Genomic DNA, 14858 nt, shown 5'->3' on the forward strand with positions numbered 1-14858 from the left:
CAATAAGTCTATTTTTCCACAGTCATTTTATACACAACAAAAGTAAAAAGTAGTGTCTCTTTTTCTTTCTCTCTCTCCAATGAGTGAAAATAAATTAATATTTGATGGCATGGTAGAACTGGATTTATCTGAAGGCCTAAGAAGCAAAGCTTAGCTTGGGATAATCAGTATCAATCAGGAGGCTTGTTTACATAGAGTTATTATTTCTATGTAGGAAGTTCGCTGTGAATTGGTATAAGTCAGGGAATAATAGTGGCAATGGTCTTATTATTCGGCTTAGTTCGTGTGACCATGGAGCAGAGTCAAATCTTTTGTGGAGTTGGCAAGTGTCATTTCTCTCTCTCATTTATTCACTATTCTGTTTATTCTAATGGGGGGGGGGGAATTCAGCTGAACAACTCAACACCTCCTTTGCTCCTTAGGTTAAGCAGATCTGAATGACCACTTCCATGAAGGTAAAGGGCAAAAATGTGCAGCGCTGAAAAAGTCCTTTGAAGGGACTGGATCCGCAGCTCATTTGCATCAGCAGATACAAAATGCCTGGTTGCTGCTGACTATCCTCCAAGTGCTTCATCAACATGAGTTTCACTGTAATGAAAGAGAGGTTTCGCTATAGGGAATATACTATGAGGTGCAAAATGGGGCTGAGCATTTGCAACGTTGCTGCAAGTGTTTTCACTTAAGGTAGCAGCAACAGGAGGGGGGAGAGTCGTTACCTTCGCCTGTAAAGCAGTGGCATTTGACTCTGAAATCAAACCATTTGGCAGCCATTTGAGGGTTTCTGTCTTTCTTTACTTTGTATATTTTAATTCCCGTCCATTCCTACTGACCCACAAACCCAACCACAGGGTTCCACACATACGCCTTTTGAAGAACCAGCTTTCCTTCGCTTCTTTCCCTTCTCGCGGCACTGCTGCCAAAGACAAGGGGGTGAGCCATGGTTCCATGGTGGCAGAGGACACGTTTTGCATGCCAAAGGTTCCAGGTTCGATCCATGGCGTTTCCAGGTAGCGCTGAGAAGGAACCTTGCCTGAAACCCTGGGCAGCCATTACTAGCGTGTGGAGATAATTCAGACCATGAATTGATGGTCTGAATTGGTATACTGCAGCATCCTATGATAATTTGCGTGTGAGAGAGAGGCCAGCAGACAGACAGGCCTGGTGCACGTGTATGGCACTGACCGAGGAAATGCTATCATAAGGTCACTGTCACGAATCCACTATCCATTTTCGTCTCTCGTATGCGTACTGACTAGTGCTCTGTCCTCCGGTTCTGCCACCAGAAGGGAAGACCACATTGGCTCAATAGACAGCAAGCCTGAGGAGCGACTGCTCATGAATGACACAATTAGTCCTCTCCTCAAAGCCCCCCTCCACTCTCCCTGGGGCTCTAGCCCTCTGCTCCCATTGACCCTCTGAGCTGATGCCATCTCTTACTACAACTGCTTTTAGACAGCAGAATTTCCGGCTTTGAACTTTCAGCCCAAATGACGAGAGATGTGTTTTCCTGCAGCCAAAGAATGCCAGTGGCTCAACCTCTTGGTTTCAAAAAAATAAATAAAAAAATGCCAACATGAACTGACATCCTGAGAGAAACAGAATACCACATACAGCAGAATGTGAGATTCTGAGTCAGCAAGAGCGCACACATTTGATATGATGAAGTCTTTCCTATTAAGACGCGCATGCATATATATATATATATATATATATATATATATATATATATATATGCAGGTTTTGGTGTCTTCGGGTGTCTTCCCGTGTAAGAGTTGGGGTGTCTAGGCGACGTTTCGACGAGGTCTCACTCGTCATCTTCAGGCTGGTGCTTTCGGCTTCTTGTTACTGGAACAGAGCAGGATCTCAGTGTTTGAGTTCCTATAAATACTGTTGAGGGGGTGTGGTGTATAGCCTCCAACGTTCTGGGCAGAGAGGAAGTTCCCAGGTTAGTGTGCCTTTTCTTCTTTTGTTCATTAATTACTTGAGGGATATCTTGAGTGATTTCTTGAGTGATATTCTGAGTACCACTTAGGAGGGTCATTAGGTGTGGATTAGTTGTACCACTTAGGAGGGTCATTAGGTGTGGATTAGCCAGAGCACAACTAAGTGCAGTACAGCCATCTTCTCAGAAAAACTCTTCACAAGCTCAAGAGGTCAAGACACGAAAGCTTTAGCAACTAATCCACACCTAATGACCCTCCTAAGTGGTACTCAGAATATCACTCAAGAAATCACTCAAGATATCCCTCAAGTAATTAATGAACAAAAGAAGAAAAGGCACACTAACCTGGGAACTTCCTCTCTGCCCAGAACGTTGGAGGCTATACACCACACCCCCTCAACAGTATTTATAGGAACTCAAACACTGAGATCCTGCTCTGTTCCAGTAACAAGAAGCCGAAAGCACCAGCCTGAAGATGACGAGTGAGACCTCGTCGAAACGTCGCCTAGACACCCCAACTCTTACACGGGAAGACACCCGAAGACACCAAAACCTGCATTCCTGTACCCGTGAAAATCTAAGAAAGCATATATATATATATATATATATATATATGGAAGGACAAACTGATGGTCAACTTATAGACTGTACTCCTTTCTCATTTTTAAGGGGAGGAAGGAAACTGCTTTGATTTTCACAGATTTCTGTTCTGGAATATACGATCAATGAAATTCTAGAAATCAGTGAAATCCTAAATTTGATTGCAATGTACACAAATGCTGTTGCTTAGTACGATACTTTGAATTCAATATACATTACAAGTGACCCTTCACCTGGTGACCTGGTGTGGCTTCTGTTATCTGAACCTTCAAATTATGTAGGGCTTGATTGTGAGCTCTGTTTTTCACAGATGGAAAGCAAAGAGCGCCTTTTCTCAATTCCATGGCCTGTATCATAAACCGGACTTAGTTCTATTCTAGCGAGGTCCCAGGCTGCAGCGCACACCTTGCTGATCTATAATCTTTCCTCTCCTGCACTTCACCATCAACTCAAACACTCAAATATGCTATACTGAGAAATTATGTGTAGTGTAGCAAATGCATGGCGTTTAGTTTACAAAAACCCTGTGGAGAGGATTAGGTGCCCACAAGGTGCAACACATTTTTTTTTCCAAAACCATGTCGACTATACAACCTTAAGGCATCCCAGTCCTTAGCCCTAAACATTAGCTTGCTTAGATGTGCAATCCAGAAATGTTTAGAATGGCTCAAATAGAAACGTCGATGGACTTGTCTGCAAAGTAATCGCCTTAGATAGTGTAGACTAAACTGCTTTCCCATATGGCTAAAGTGGATTGATTTGGGGGAAAGGGAATGATTTAAATAGCAGGTACAGCTAAAAGTTGAACAACATTTTTACTTTGGTAAAAGAAATCAATTGCTTTAAGAAGCGCAGAATTATCTGGTGCAATTTCTCAATCAAAGCTGCCAATGGTGAAGACTGGAGAATGAGAAATTTGAAAGGAAAAAAATCATTCTGCAAAGTTCGAAACTGTATGTTCTTTTTACAGAACTCAGTTATTGTCTCTCTTCCACGGTCCATATATATTATATTCCATATGTAACTAAAAAAATGTTTTGAAGGGGGAAATATGTGATAATGAAAGTGTCCTTACTGCACTGGTATAATAGTTTAAGGAGCGTAAGACAATGACAGCGGTACACGCAAGTTGTTAAATGTCGACAGAACATTATATTGTACAGATCCACTTTAAGTCACCTTACTGTACTTCTGAGAAGTACAAAAGGTGGGGGGGGGGAGATATACAACATTAACATTTTTCCAATGGCAATGTTTTCAGTACTTGTAAGATAGGTGACACATTCCTGTCCAATACTCCATCTTTTTAAAATGTTGTGAAGGAATTTAGGAGTACAAGTAATAGTTATTTCTAGCATCAATTACTTCTTTTCTGCTTCATTTAAATTAAGGCATTATGTTAAAAAAATAATAATTAAGGACCAAATTAAGGAGCCATCTTTAGTTAAAGGAAGGAAGGAAAACTACTGTGTAGCATCATGGGCACATGGGGACCAATCTGGCAAGGTATTAAGAAGCTGCTGTGAGGTGCTTAGCATTCTCACTCCTACATAATATAGAAAGTACAAAGTGTCCTGATGACGAAAAGGAGTTGCTATCTTATTGCTTTGTTGGTGTTAGAAATCTTTTTTGAGGGGGGAGGGTGGGAGCCATCCTATACGAATGCATCTAAAGGTTACTCCGTATGAATAAACTATTTGGGTAAGCAATATACAAAAGGCAAAGCCATGCCAGCATATTCTCCATACAAGCCAGTGCTTCAAAGAATCACTAGAAAAAAAGAGCACACCAGCGAAATCAAAACTTGCACATTTATTCCTACCGTAGTTTCACCCCAGATTTTCTTAGTTATATCAAGGTATAGAACCTCCAATCAGAACACTGAATCAAATCACCCACAAAACATGCTCAGAAAAAATCACTCAAGCCTTTTGTAACAGAGCACAATTAAGTTATCCATCACCTGACACTTTCGTGCACTTGGAAAGTGTGCTGCAAAAAAAAGCACCAATAGCAATATCCAACCATCTGAAATATACGAAATTTAATTTTGAGCTGATCATTAAAATAAATCCCCAATGGTGACAGAGAGGCCTTCTTTAAATTTTGAACTGCAGTTCAAAGTTTTGTATTAGATTATTGCTTTGAATGTGTGGTCTGCAATCTCCATTGTCAGCAATCTGTGAAGCACATGGGCTTACGAGCAACATTTTAAAAAGTTCAAGTTCTTCCAATAGTGGGACTCAAATGGCAACTTTTATATTTGCCAGAGATGAGCTTTGGAAGGAAAAGCAGGTGAAATGGATAATGACAAGGGCCTTGCAGGGTTGTAACCTATGAAATACATGGTAGCAGATTAAGCAAAAGAAATGATAATCAAGACACATACAAATGCAACTAGATCCATTTCAAAAGTGGTCAGACCTGTCAAGGCAATGGAAACAAGAACCAAACAACGTGCTCCATTTTTAATCTAACAGTTCATTCCACGTGGCCCTCCGCTAACCTAGCAGACAACATTAACTTGGAAGAAATTACAAGCTCTCAAATGGATGCATACAGACTTCCATCCTTTGTACGTGTATATTCAAATGCAGGCTACAAACCTACAGCTTTGGAGGCATGCATTTGTGGGAAGATTAGGGGAGGAATGATAAAAGTCAAATATGCGGCATTTCATACTTGATGTACTAGAAAGTAATATCCAATAGCCTGTTCACAATTCTTCTTCCAATAATCAAACTACCTTCCATCTATTTTATTTGAATTCTAAGCCTGCTCAATCCTTCCTTATCCATGCTCTGGACTCAAACAACACCTAATCTGTCATCAGATGGAGATGGGAAAGGTATCCTCAAGATTTGAGACCTACCGCCAAATCTTAAACATGTTCACTCAGAAGTGAGCCCCACGTAGTTTAAAAGGGAGTTATTCAGTTGCTTTTCAAGTACTGTAAGCCTCACTGACTTTCGTGGGGCTAATTTCTGAGCAAACGTTGCCAGAAATGGGTTGTTAGGGAACTTATGAGTTCCCTATATATGTTAGAAGGGTTCTGTCTGACCAAGGATGCCGCCTTAGGCCGCAATCCTACACGCACCTACCTGGAAGTAAGCCCCACTGAAAACACTGGGATTTATTCCTGAATAGACATGTGCAGGATCAAACTGTTCACAAGCACTTTCCCTAACTGAAGACCTTTCTGTTTCCACGGGGAGCACCATCAAGTGATCTCATAAAATCTCCAAGTAACCAGGCAGATGAGAGGCATGGCATCAGCCTGCCAGTTCATGAAAACAAATGCCAACTTTCCCCCTTCCATGCTCCTCCAAGCGTGTCAGGAGAGGTCCAAGTCTCTCTCTCTCTCTCTCCCCCCGCCCTCCCTTACCCAGCGAGACCCATCTCCTAACAAAGCGCCATAAATTCATCAACAGTCGTTGTGCTGAGGATCAACAGAGGGGGAGAGGGAGAGAGAAACTTGCACCTGTCTTTCTTGACACAACACACCTGTCTGGCACTGCCCATGCGCACTTGGAGCGAAGCGCCCCTTGGACAATTTCAAGAGCTTTGCCAAAGCGGAGGCAAAGAAAGAGAAGCGCACCAGCAGCCTCTCCCGCCGCCGCCAGCCCGCCCTTGTTAGAAGAGGCCACCGGGGGCTGTTACAACCGCTTGCGAGCCAAAACTGCTGCTCGGTCGCTGCTTTGCAACTGGGGATTCGCTTCGCTCCCCCCGTCCCCGTCTCCAGATCTCTAGACAACCCCCTCGCCCCCTCCACCTGCCGGGCATTATTTCTTCTTAAGACACGGCCTCCCATGCTGGAGGGCACTTTTCTTTGCAACTCTTTGCCTCTTTCTCCTTTATTTGCGCACGCTGAAACTTAAGCACCCAGACATACACGTGTACCCCCCTACGCGCGCGCACACACCCCCTACCCAGGCACACACTTGCACAGTCGTCCGACAGGCACCGTTTGTAGCCAGATCTTCGCTACCACAACAGGGGGGAAGGGGGTGCGGTAGGGGTAGAGGAGCTTTGCCATATTGAGTTTGTGCGCCAAGTGAAGCTAATCCCACCAGCTAGCTAAGAATAAATAAAAAAACGAGGAAGGGAAAAGTGTCCCGTTACGGGGGCAAAGATTTCTCCTCCTTCCACACCCCCACCTCTCCAAATCGCGCGCGCGCACCCCCCCCCCAAAAAAAACCCCAGTCCGCCGCGATCCGCGAGTTTGGAAGCACTTCGGCTCAAGTGCTGCGGAGCGACGCCTCTAGAGGAAGCCGGCCGGGAGTGGAGAGAGGAAGAGCGAAAGCGCGCTCCGGAGAGGCGAGATTCTTCCTCGAGAATGAAGCGTTCTTTCGAAAAGAAAAGTCACACGCGCGCAGGGCAAAGCCAAGCCGATCAACTTGCAACACCGAGAGAGAGAGAAAGGGGGAAAAGAAACCAAGCAAGGCAAGAACTCTTGAGCAGACACGGAGGAGATCGCAACCGTGCCGCTGATCGTTTCTGGATCTCCTCCCCATCAAACTTCCCACCACCCATTAAGCCCTTTCATAGATTTCCTCGGAACTAACTTAAAACGCCCAGCCGGGAGCTCCAAGGAAAAGTGAGTCTGACTGCAACCTAGCCCTAAAAACCTGACCCCTGGGTTTTTGGTTTGTTTGTTTTTTAAAGCACCCTTGCAGCTCATCCTTTCCCGTCCACCAGCCCGTCCTTCTCAGTCCTCCCTCCCCCGCAAAAAAGAAGTATTCAAACACCCATACATTTTCCCCCACCCCACCCCTCCTGCTCAAATCCTCTCTCCGCGTATTTATAAATACAGCAGGTGGGGGTGGGAGATATGAGAAGTCAGGGACATGCAAATGACAAGCAAATCGAAGGAGACAAAAAGAAAGGCAGCGATTAATAAACAAGACAAAGAAGAAAGACCAGACCAGGAGTTGGAGAGAGAGAAAGGGGTGGCGGGGCGATGGGGGGGGGGAGTGGAAGAAGGAAGCAAGCCAGCCTCAGGAAAGACACTCATACAAAGCCGAATCATTCCCCACTCCCAACCATTTAAAAAAACAAAAAAACCTTTATACGAAACATCGATAAAAAAGTCGAGAGGAGAAAGAACGGAAGAGAGACAATCAGGAAAGGGGGGGGGGAGACATTTCCAACATCAAACCTTATCCTTTCCAACTGGGCAAACTATTGCGATGACTGTACTGAAGCTTTTAGAGTTTGGGGCATAGCAAAAGCAAAAAAAACCCCGTTATCAGTGTGGTTTTATTAGTCTCTAACGTCATTAACCTCATACTGGGGGACGAGGAGAAGAAATCAGCAAGAATGATAGGGTTTTTTGGGGGGGAGGTTCCCCTAAGGAGGATAAATAAATAAATAACCGCGCACACCCCCTGCGCCCAACAACTTGATCCAGCATTTGGAGCAAGCCCGTGCCAGTGTCGAAGAAGACCATCTCTCTTACCCGCCACCCCCCCCCCAATTTAAAAAGAGAGAAAAGAAGTGAAGGGAGACAGATACTTACTCAGTTGCAAAGGCGATGAAACTGAGCCCCCCCTCCTCTCTCTCTCTCTCTCTCTCTCTCTCTCTCTCTCTTTTCCCCCTGCCGGTTAGATAGAAGGAGAGAAAGAGAGAGAGAGAGACGGAGAGCGAGCGAGCGAGCGAGCGAGCAAGAAGGGAACGCGCACACGCTCCGCACAAATACACAGCCTTGCTATCTTGCCGCTGATGAATATTGTAATTGGCCCAGGGAGGGTGAGAGTGAGCGTGCCAGGGTGTATGTAGATGCGTGTGAGTGTGCGTGTGTGAAAGAGAGAGAGAGAGAATGAGCGAGGGTGCAGGAGAGAAAGAGAGAGAGAAAGCAAGAGGGAGAACAGAGAGAGAGGGAGGGAGGAGGAGCACCCTGCTCTTCTGCGCCGCTCTCCTCTCCCAGCCTGTAATTGTCTCTTATTTCTGCAGGCAGCAGAGCAGCCTCGCTCAGCTGAGGGCTCCGCACCACAACAAGATTTACTTTAAGACACAGCTGAAGGAAACAGGAAGACTACACGTCACGCTCTGAGTGACGTGCGCCAGGCCCAGCGCCCAATCGCGAGGCTCCTTCGGATTCAAGGGGGATAGCGAGCGGAGAACTTGGGAGGAAAGAGAGCGAGACGTGGGGGGGGGGTGCTGGGGGGGAGGAGGAGGAGGAGGAGGAGGAGGAGGAGGAGGAGGAGGAACAGGATGGGATCGGTCTCCCCCACTTGCTGCCCCCACCTCGCCGTCCCCTTTCTCCACCCCTTGGCCCCCATCGTCGCTGATGGGAAGGAGACTTTCGTCCCAAATTTGGAGGAGGGCGCATGGGACGAGCCGTCTGTGCCCGGCGCGGAGTTCAGCCTTGCCGGGTGCGGAGATCAGTTACTGGACGTAACTGGCTTTGGTTGTTCAGTTTAGTTTGGGGGTATGGCTACAACATTGCAGAAAGGATCGTGGAAAAGTGCGCCTGACTCAAAAGGAAGAGGTGGGTGGGAGGAAATAAATATCCACGCGCGTTTTCTATAGCTGGTGATCAGAGATAACCGGGGTGTGTAGGGAGTGCAATCGGTGTAGCCCCGCACCCGACGCTAGTCCTCGGAGTCCCACGCAGGGTTGTAGGGCATTCCCACGTAAGAGTGCTCAGGATTGCGGACTAATTACAATTAAACCATCCATCCGCGCACAGAAAGCAGGTGCGCGCGTAAAGACGCGCTCGCGTAGCGGAAAGGGGGCATGTCAACGTGTGGCGAGGATACCACCCCCCCCAAGAAACTTTACAACCTCGTTAAGATTTCAAGTTGGTGGGGCTTTCGTCGCCTTTTGAACAACTCTGTGGTAGGTGGACAGCCCGATGCAAAAACAGCTAAGGCGAAATCGTTAAAAGTAAAGCTTTCCTTCCACTGCCAGTACTTCGGTTTAGTTGGTGGTGGGTTGGACTGTGTGTCATTGCTTAGGCACGGGGAGAGAGGGAGGGGGTGTTGGCACTGGATAAGCTGCACTGAACGAAGCCAAGGTGCCCTCATTCCATCCATTCCAGGCAATCACGGTTATCAATGGCCAGGAAATGGTTCTCGGTCTTTGACAGACTCTTAAAACTATAGAAGTAGGGGCATCAAAAAGGTCAGTTTTAATCACGGTATATATAAACTCTCTCTCTCTCTCTCTCTCTCTCTCTCTCTCTCTCTCTCTCACACACACACACACACACACACACACACAGCCCTTTAGATCTAGAAAAAAACCAATGTCAGCAACCTATGCACTGCGTAAAAACTCAGAAGGCGCAAGTGACTAACTTAAAACAATTGGACAACCCTCCCTTTTTCCCACTTTTGCAAACCTCTTCAAAGCCTTCAATACGAATTCACTTTCTCCTGATTTAAAGAAGTTCATCGATGTTTCTCTCTCTCTCCCGCTCCCAGGAGTGATACAACAAAATAAGTGGAAAGGGAAGTCGCGTTGGAGCCTTGAAGTAAACCTGGCGGTTGCTCCTAACCTGTCTACAATCTTCTGTTGGTCGTGAAGAGGCTCCATAGTGCAGACGCAACAAAAAGCGTTCACCCAAAGTTCGGATCAGCCTCACTGTATCCATGATGTGTAGGTCATGAACTCAAGAGCTTTAAATTAAATCCTGCTTTAAGTCACTGGAAGGTGGGGTGGGGTGGAGACCACTAACTCTTTCCAATAACTCTGGAACACAATCAGATCACCGAGTTTGTTTGAAATCTCCTATCGGTAGTTCAGATTTACGATCTGTATGCCCACCGCGAACTCAAACCACACTTTTCTTGATAGTTTATTCAACTCATTCAGCTCCCTCTTCCAAAGGTTGCCTTATTGTTGTTGCTACTACCATTAATACTAAAGGTATGTCTATTTCTGGTACCACAAGGAAAGCAAAAAATTAACTTTATCGGGATATTTTAAAAAAATAAATCAGAGCAGGCAAGTTAAACCGCTTTGAGAAAAGACGGCGCGCTGCTTATCTTATACGCGGGAAAATAATAAAATCCCACCCCTGCCTTTCTTTCGGACAGGTATCTGTGCAAAACATTTTAAACACATAATTTTAAAATCCTAACCTTGTCTGCATTAGTTATGGCAACCGGGGAAAAAACCCATGCCGATGCACAGGTAATCTTTTTTTAAAACACACACACAGAGAGAGAACACGCAGGAATCTGGCGCGCCCACAGATCCGAGTCTGCTTGAATGGATTGCAGCGTGCGAGGATTTTGGTGTTCTCTTTCTGGTCGCTTTCTAACTTTTAATTCTGGGATTTCTTTAGGGCGCATGGGGTTTATTCTGCATATATGCTCTCTCATGCACGTGCAACATTCCCTTCTCCATCCCTTCCTCTCTCTCATTCCAACTCCAGAAATACTAGAAAACTGCTGTGGATAAGAGACGGGTTCCCAAAGAAAACAGCGGGGGAACAATTCAAAACAGCAACAACACCCCCAAAACTTATTAGAAACTCGAATCTGAGAACACATTTTTTTAAAAAAAGAAATAAACAAGGAGAGAACACGAGCGAAGGAAAAAGGACAGAGAGCAACTGCGTAACGGGGGAAGAAGGGAGAGATTGTGTTGTTCTACATCTCTCGCTTGAGAAAACTGTAGAGCCGGGTTAGGGGGGGTGCAATAGTCGTTCTTGAAGGCAACCCTCTCGGGGAGAAGGACTGGCTGGGTCGTGGCCCCATCGCCCGGGGTCCCCTGCACTTAATTCGGGAGGGAAGCGAAATTTGGAGGCGGGGGTGAGCGAGAAAGAAAAACTCTCCCTTAGAAACGGTCCACGCCCCCTTCCTTCCTTCCTTCCTACTGCGGACTCCTGGGCTGTAGTCCACTGGGGCGGGGGGGCTATCATTTCGCGGCCCTTCATCCAGGGGGCTAACCCCCCTCTTTCCCCAAGATTTCACACAACAACCCCGATCTGGGACGCAGGGGTTGCAGCTGGAGTGAAACCCGGAAAGTGTCCTCCTCCCCACCTCCCCCCCCCAAAAAAGCCCTTTGCATCTACTTGTTCAAATCTCTCTCTCTCTCTCTCTCTCTCTCTCTCTCTCTCTCTCTCTCTCTCTCTCTTTCTCTCTCTCCCCCCTTCTCCCTGGAGAAAAACTCCTGAATATCTGATGCGACTCTCCCATCTGTTTCCTAATCTGTTAGGTGAGGCAGAAGAGTCAGGAGGCGAGGGGGAGAAAACCCTCTCGGTTGCGGAAGGAGAAGCAAAGGCGCCCTTTTTTCCCTTTCCATCGAGGCGTCTCCCGCGCGCCCCTCCCGTCTCCTTATCTTCTGCAGAAAAGAGGAAACTACCGTTTTTAGTGCCTCTTGGAGAGCCTGTCATAACCATAAAACTGCGGTGGGAAAAACAGGCCCGAGTCCTTGAACTCCGAGCAGCCAGTTCTTCTCAGGGCAACTTCTGCTTCTCCGCTTTAAAATAAATAAATAAATGAAATAAAATTCCCTTACCTTTGGCTCTCGAGTTCTTCCTGGACTTGTGGCTCCAGGTAATGGAGACCCCATGAGCGCCTCGCCGGTTTTATAACTTGCGACGGCTTCGAGGTGCTCCCTTTGTCTCCCCTCGCCACCCCCACCACCGATGGTTTAATTATTTTTTTTTTAAGATATCCTATTTGTAAAACAACATAAAAGTCAGCGCCAACTCCCGCGGCGGCTTGATGGCCTTTGTGTCAAACTGAGAAGCGATCAGTCCTGGTTTAACGCGCAGCCTGTCAGAGTTTATTTTCCTTTCCCCCTCTTTTTCTCTCCCTCCACCCCCGCCTCAAACTCGACGGTTGCCCCACCGAGGACCGGCTCGGGGCATCGCTCGCCCCCTCGGCGGAATTATGGAGACCACGCGGCGAAGCGATGCAAAAGCGGCAGCTGCGAGGAGGAATTCCCTGACGGGAACCCGGCTGCTTTGCTGTGACCCCTCTGAAGTGCGCTGTTTGTTTAACCGACGGCTCCAGTCTAAACAGAAATAAAACGAGCGCTTCTCCCGAGCCAAGTTCGGCTCCTCCGCGCTGCGCGCCGCGCACCAAAAGTTTGCGCTGCTTCTCCTCGGACCCCCCCCTCCCCACCCCCAAACTCCTGTCGTTTCCCCACCGAATAAAACCACAATAACTTACAATAGCCGGTAAATAAGATACCCACGCGCGCGCACTTAAAAAACAACAACGTAAATCCGTGCAAATTCTCCACTTGTCTTCCGGACGCAGTTGCCCACTTCTCATTCCTATGGGACAAAATTGCAACATTTCTACTTCTGTAGCAATTGTTCCCTTTTAAACAACCCCACAGTCATCGTTCTGGGCATTATCTGGTCCCCAGTAATAATTATCCCATGATCCTTCAACAAACCTAAGTTTATTAGTACTGCCCATTTTACAGATGGGGAAAACTGAGAAAGAATGAGTTGCCCAAGGTCATGCTGGAGTGACCACCTCTCCCACTCAGTCCCATGGCAGGGGATGATTGCTTGACATTCAACAGGTGCAGTTTTTTTCTATCTTTGCTAGGAAATTCTTTACTTTGGGCTGCTTTTGTTGGATTTCTGCCTGCTGTGTAGTTTTTAAAGGTGCAGGAGCTGTGCTGGGTGGGGAGAGGAAGGAGGGCTGGTTAAGGGATGAATGGCAAAGAACATCCTTGGCTGAAGTGCAGTTTGAACCTAGGTCTTGTCCCCCTGCCACACATTGCCCTTTGGGTGGGGTCGTGTATGTGGAAGGAGAAAAATATTTTTGAGCATGACAATGCAACAGCAATTCACAATTGACTGGTACCCGAGATATCGCCAGTACTGGCTTCGCCTCAGGCAACCAAACTTTCCAAAAATCAAGACATTAACAGATGGTGGCAACCACATGGAGAGATGATGTTGCTGAGAAAGAATCTAGTCATTTCACTCAAGCCGATAAAGAGTGAATCCCAGAAGGACACCGTGTATTCTGAAGAGTTCTGCACTTGGCCCATCTTTATCCATCTCCCTTCTGCTCCTGTTTCATCAGCTTCGTGATCTTTTTCTTTTTGGAGAAATTCAAAATTTTTTTTTTTTGGGGGGGGGAGAAGCTTCCTGAGAGGGATGATGGCCCGCCAAGTGTTTGTGTGGCATTAAGGACACTCAATGATCTCGGTTTATTTTACCAAAAGAAAAGGTCTATCTACATACAGAAAAAGCAATGCCTTTTTTTTAAAAAAAGAAAAAAATGGATCTTCTGTGGAAAAGGCCAGGAAATGAATAGATACTATTTCTAATAATATTGCCTGGGAACTGGGACAGAAGTGCTGCATCCTAAGGAAAATTTTAAAAAAACCACCCCTCAAATCTATGATTTGCAAACTTTTGCATTCAATGTCATTTGCTAAAAAACGCTTGAACCTGATCTGCATCTAGTTCATTATTCCATCTGATTGTGAACCTCAGAGTGCATATCTGGAAAGCTTTTGGGATTGGAATAATAAAGCCGAACTTGATTTCTCTATTGAAATTATTTCTCATGTTTCATTATCACCTGGAATAAGGAAGAATCAAAAAAGACTTCCTAAAAGGAAAACTACCTGTAGAGGAACTTTAAATGATGCTTACCTTGGAAGTTGTTAAAAGTTTACTGTACTGTATATGAAAGGCACTAAGCTGACTAGATATTGGTACTGCCCAGCAGGCTAACACATAATCTAGTAGAGATTTTACCAATAGCATTTTACCTGTAAACCAATTTTGCTGTTGTGATTTCCCCCAAAGAATCCAAGAAACTAGATTTTTGTAAAGGTGCGAAGAAATTTCTCGTTGGGATTGCTGCTAACCCCTTTTCAGAACTGCGGTTTGCCATGAGCCTTTTGGTAGGTGCAGAAAGAATGACTATTACACTAATTTAAGGCTTTGCTGTGGATATACAGCTTAGAGAGAACATTGCAAATAGCTCGCTCTCTGTTGGTACCTGAGACCAGCTTTCGCTTTCTAATGTTCTGTGAATGAATTACTTCAGTTTTCTTTTCTGCCTAGTGAAGAGTCCCATGCGGACATGTGTGGCATGGGGGTGGTCACACACCATTTGCACTCTCAAAGAGGGGTTGGTGAGAGAAAGATGTGGTCTGGGGAGAGCAGGTGTGGTTGGGGAGGCAGTGCAGGTTGAGGAGAGTTCTGATAGAGAAGTATGGGGGTAATCTTTGGCCCTTTGGCTCTTTGGCTTCTCTATGGCTCTTTGGCTTCCACATGTCAAGTCAGACTGCCCATCTAGTAAATACCTGGAGACAGCTATCCAGGGTCTCAGGCAGAGGTCCTTCATATCCTCTGGTACCCTGATCCTTTTAACTGGAG

General features: G+C 46.1%; 1 protein-coding gene across 1 annotated transcript in view; it reads right to left on the reverse strand.

The window, feature by feature from the left end:
* The window catches only part of PROX1 (prospero homeobox 1), a 76765-nt gene extending 68144 nt beyond the window's left edge, over positions 1 to 8621 (reverse strand). Inside the window, exon 1 of the mRNA XM_083494354.1 lies at positions 8061 to 8621. The gene's annotated coding sequence lies outside the window, so the exon portion shown is untranslated. The remainder of the gene's footprint in view (positions 1 to 8060) is intronic.
* Between the last annotated feature and the right edge of the window lie 6237 nt (positions 8622 to 14858).

The sequence above is a fragment of the Podarcis liolepis genome (genome assembly GCF_965112155.1).
Source record: "Podarcis liolepis genome assembly, chromosome: 3".
NCBI classification, from domain to species: Eukaryota; Metazoa; Chordata; class Lepidosauria; order Squamata; family Lacertidae; genus Podarcis; species Podarcis liolepis.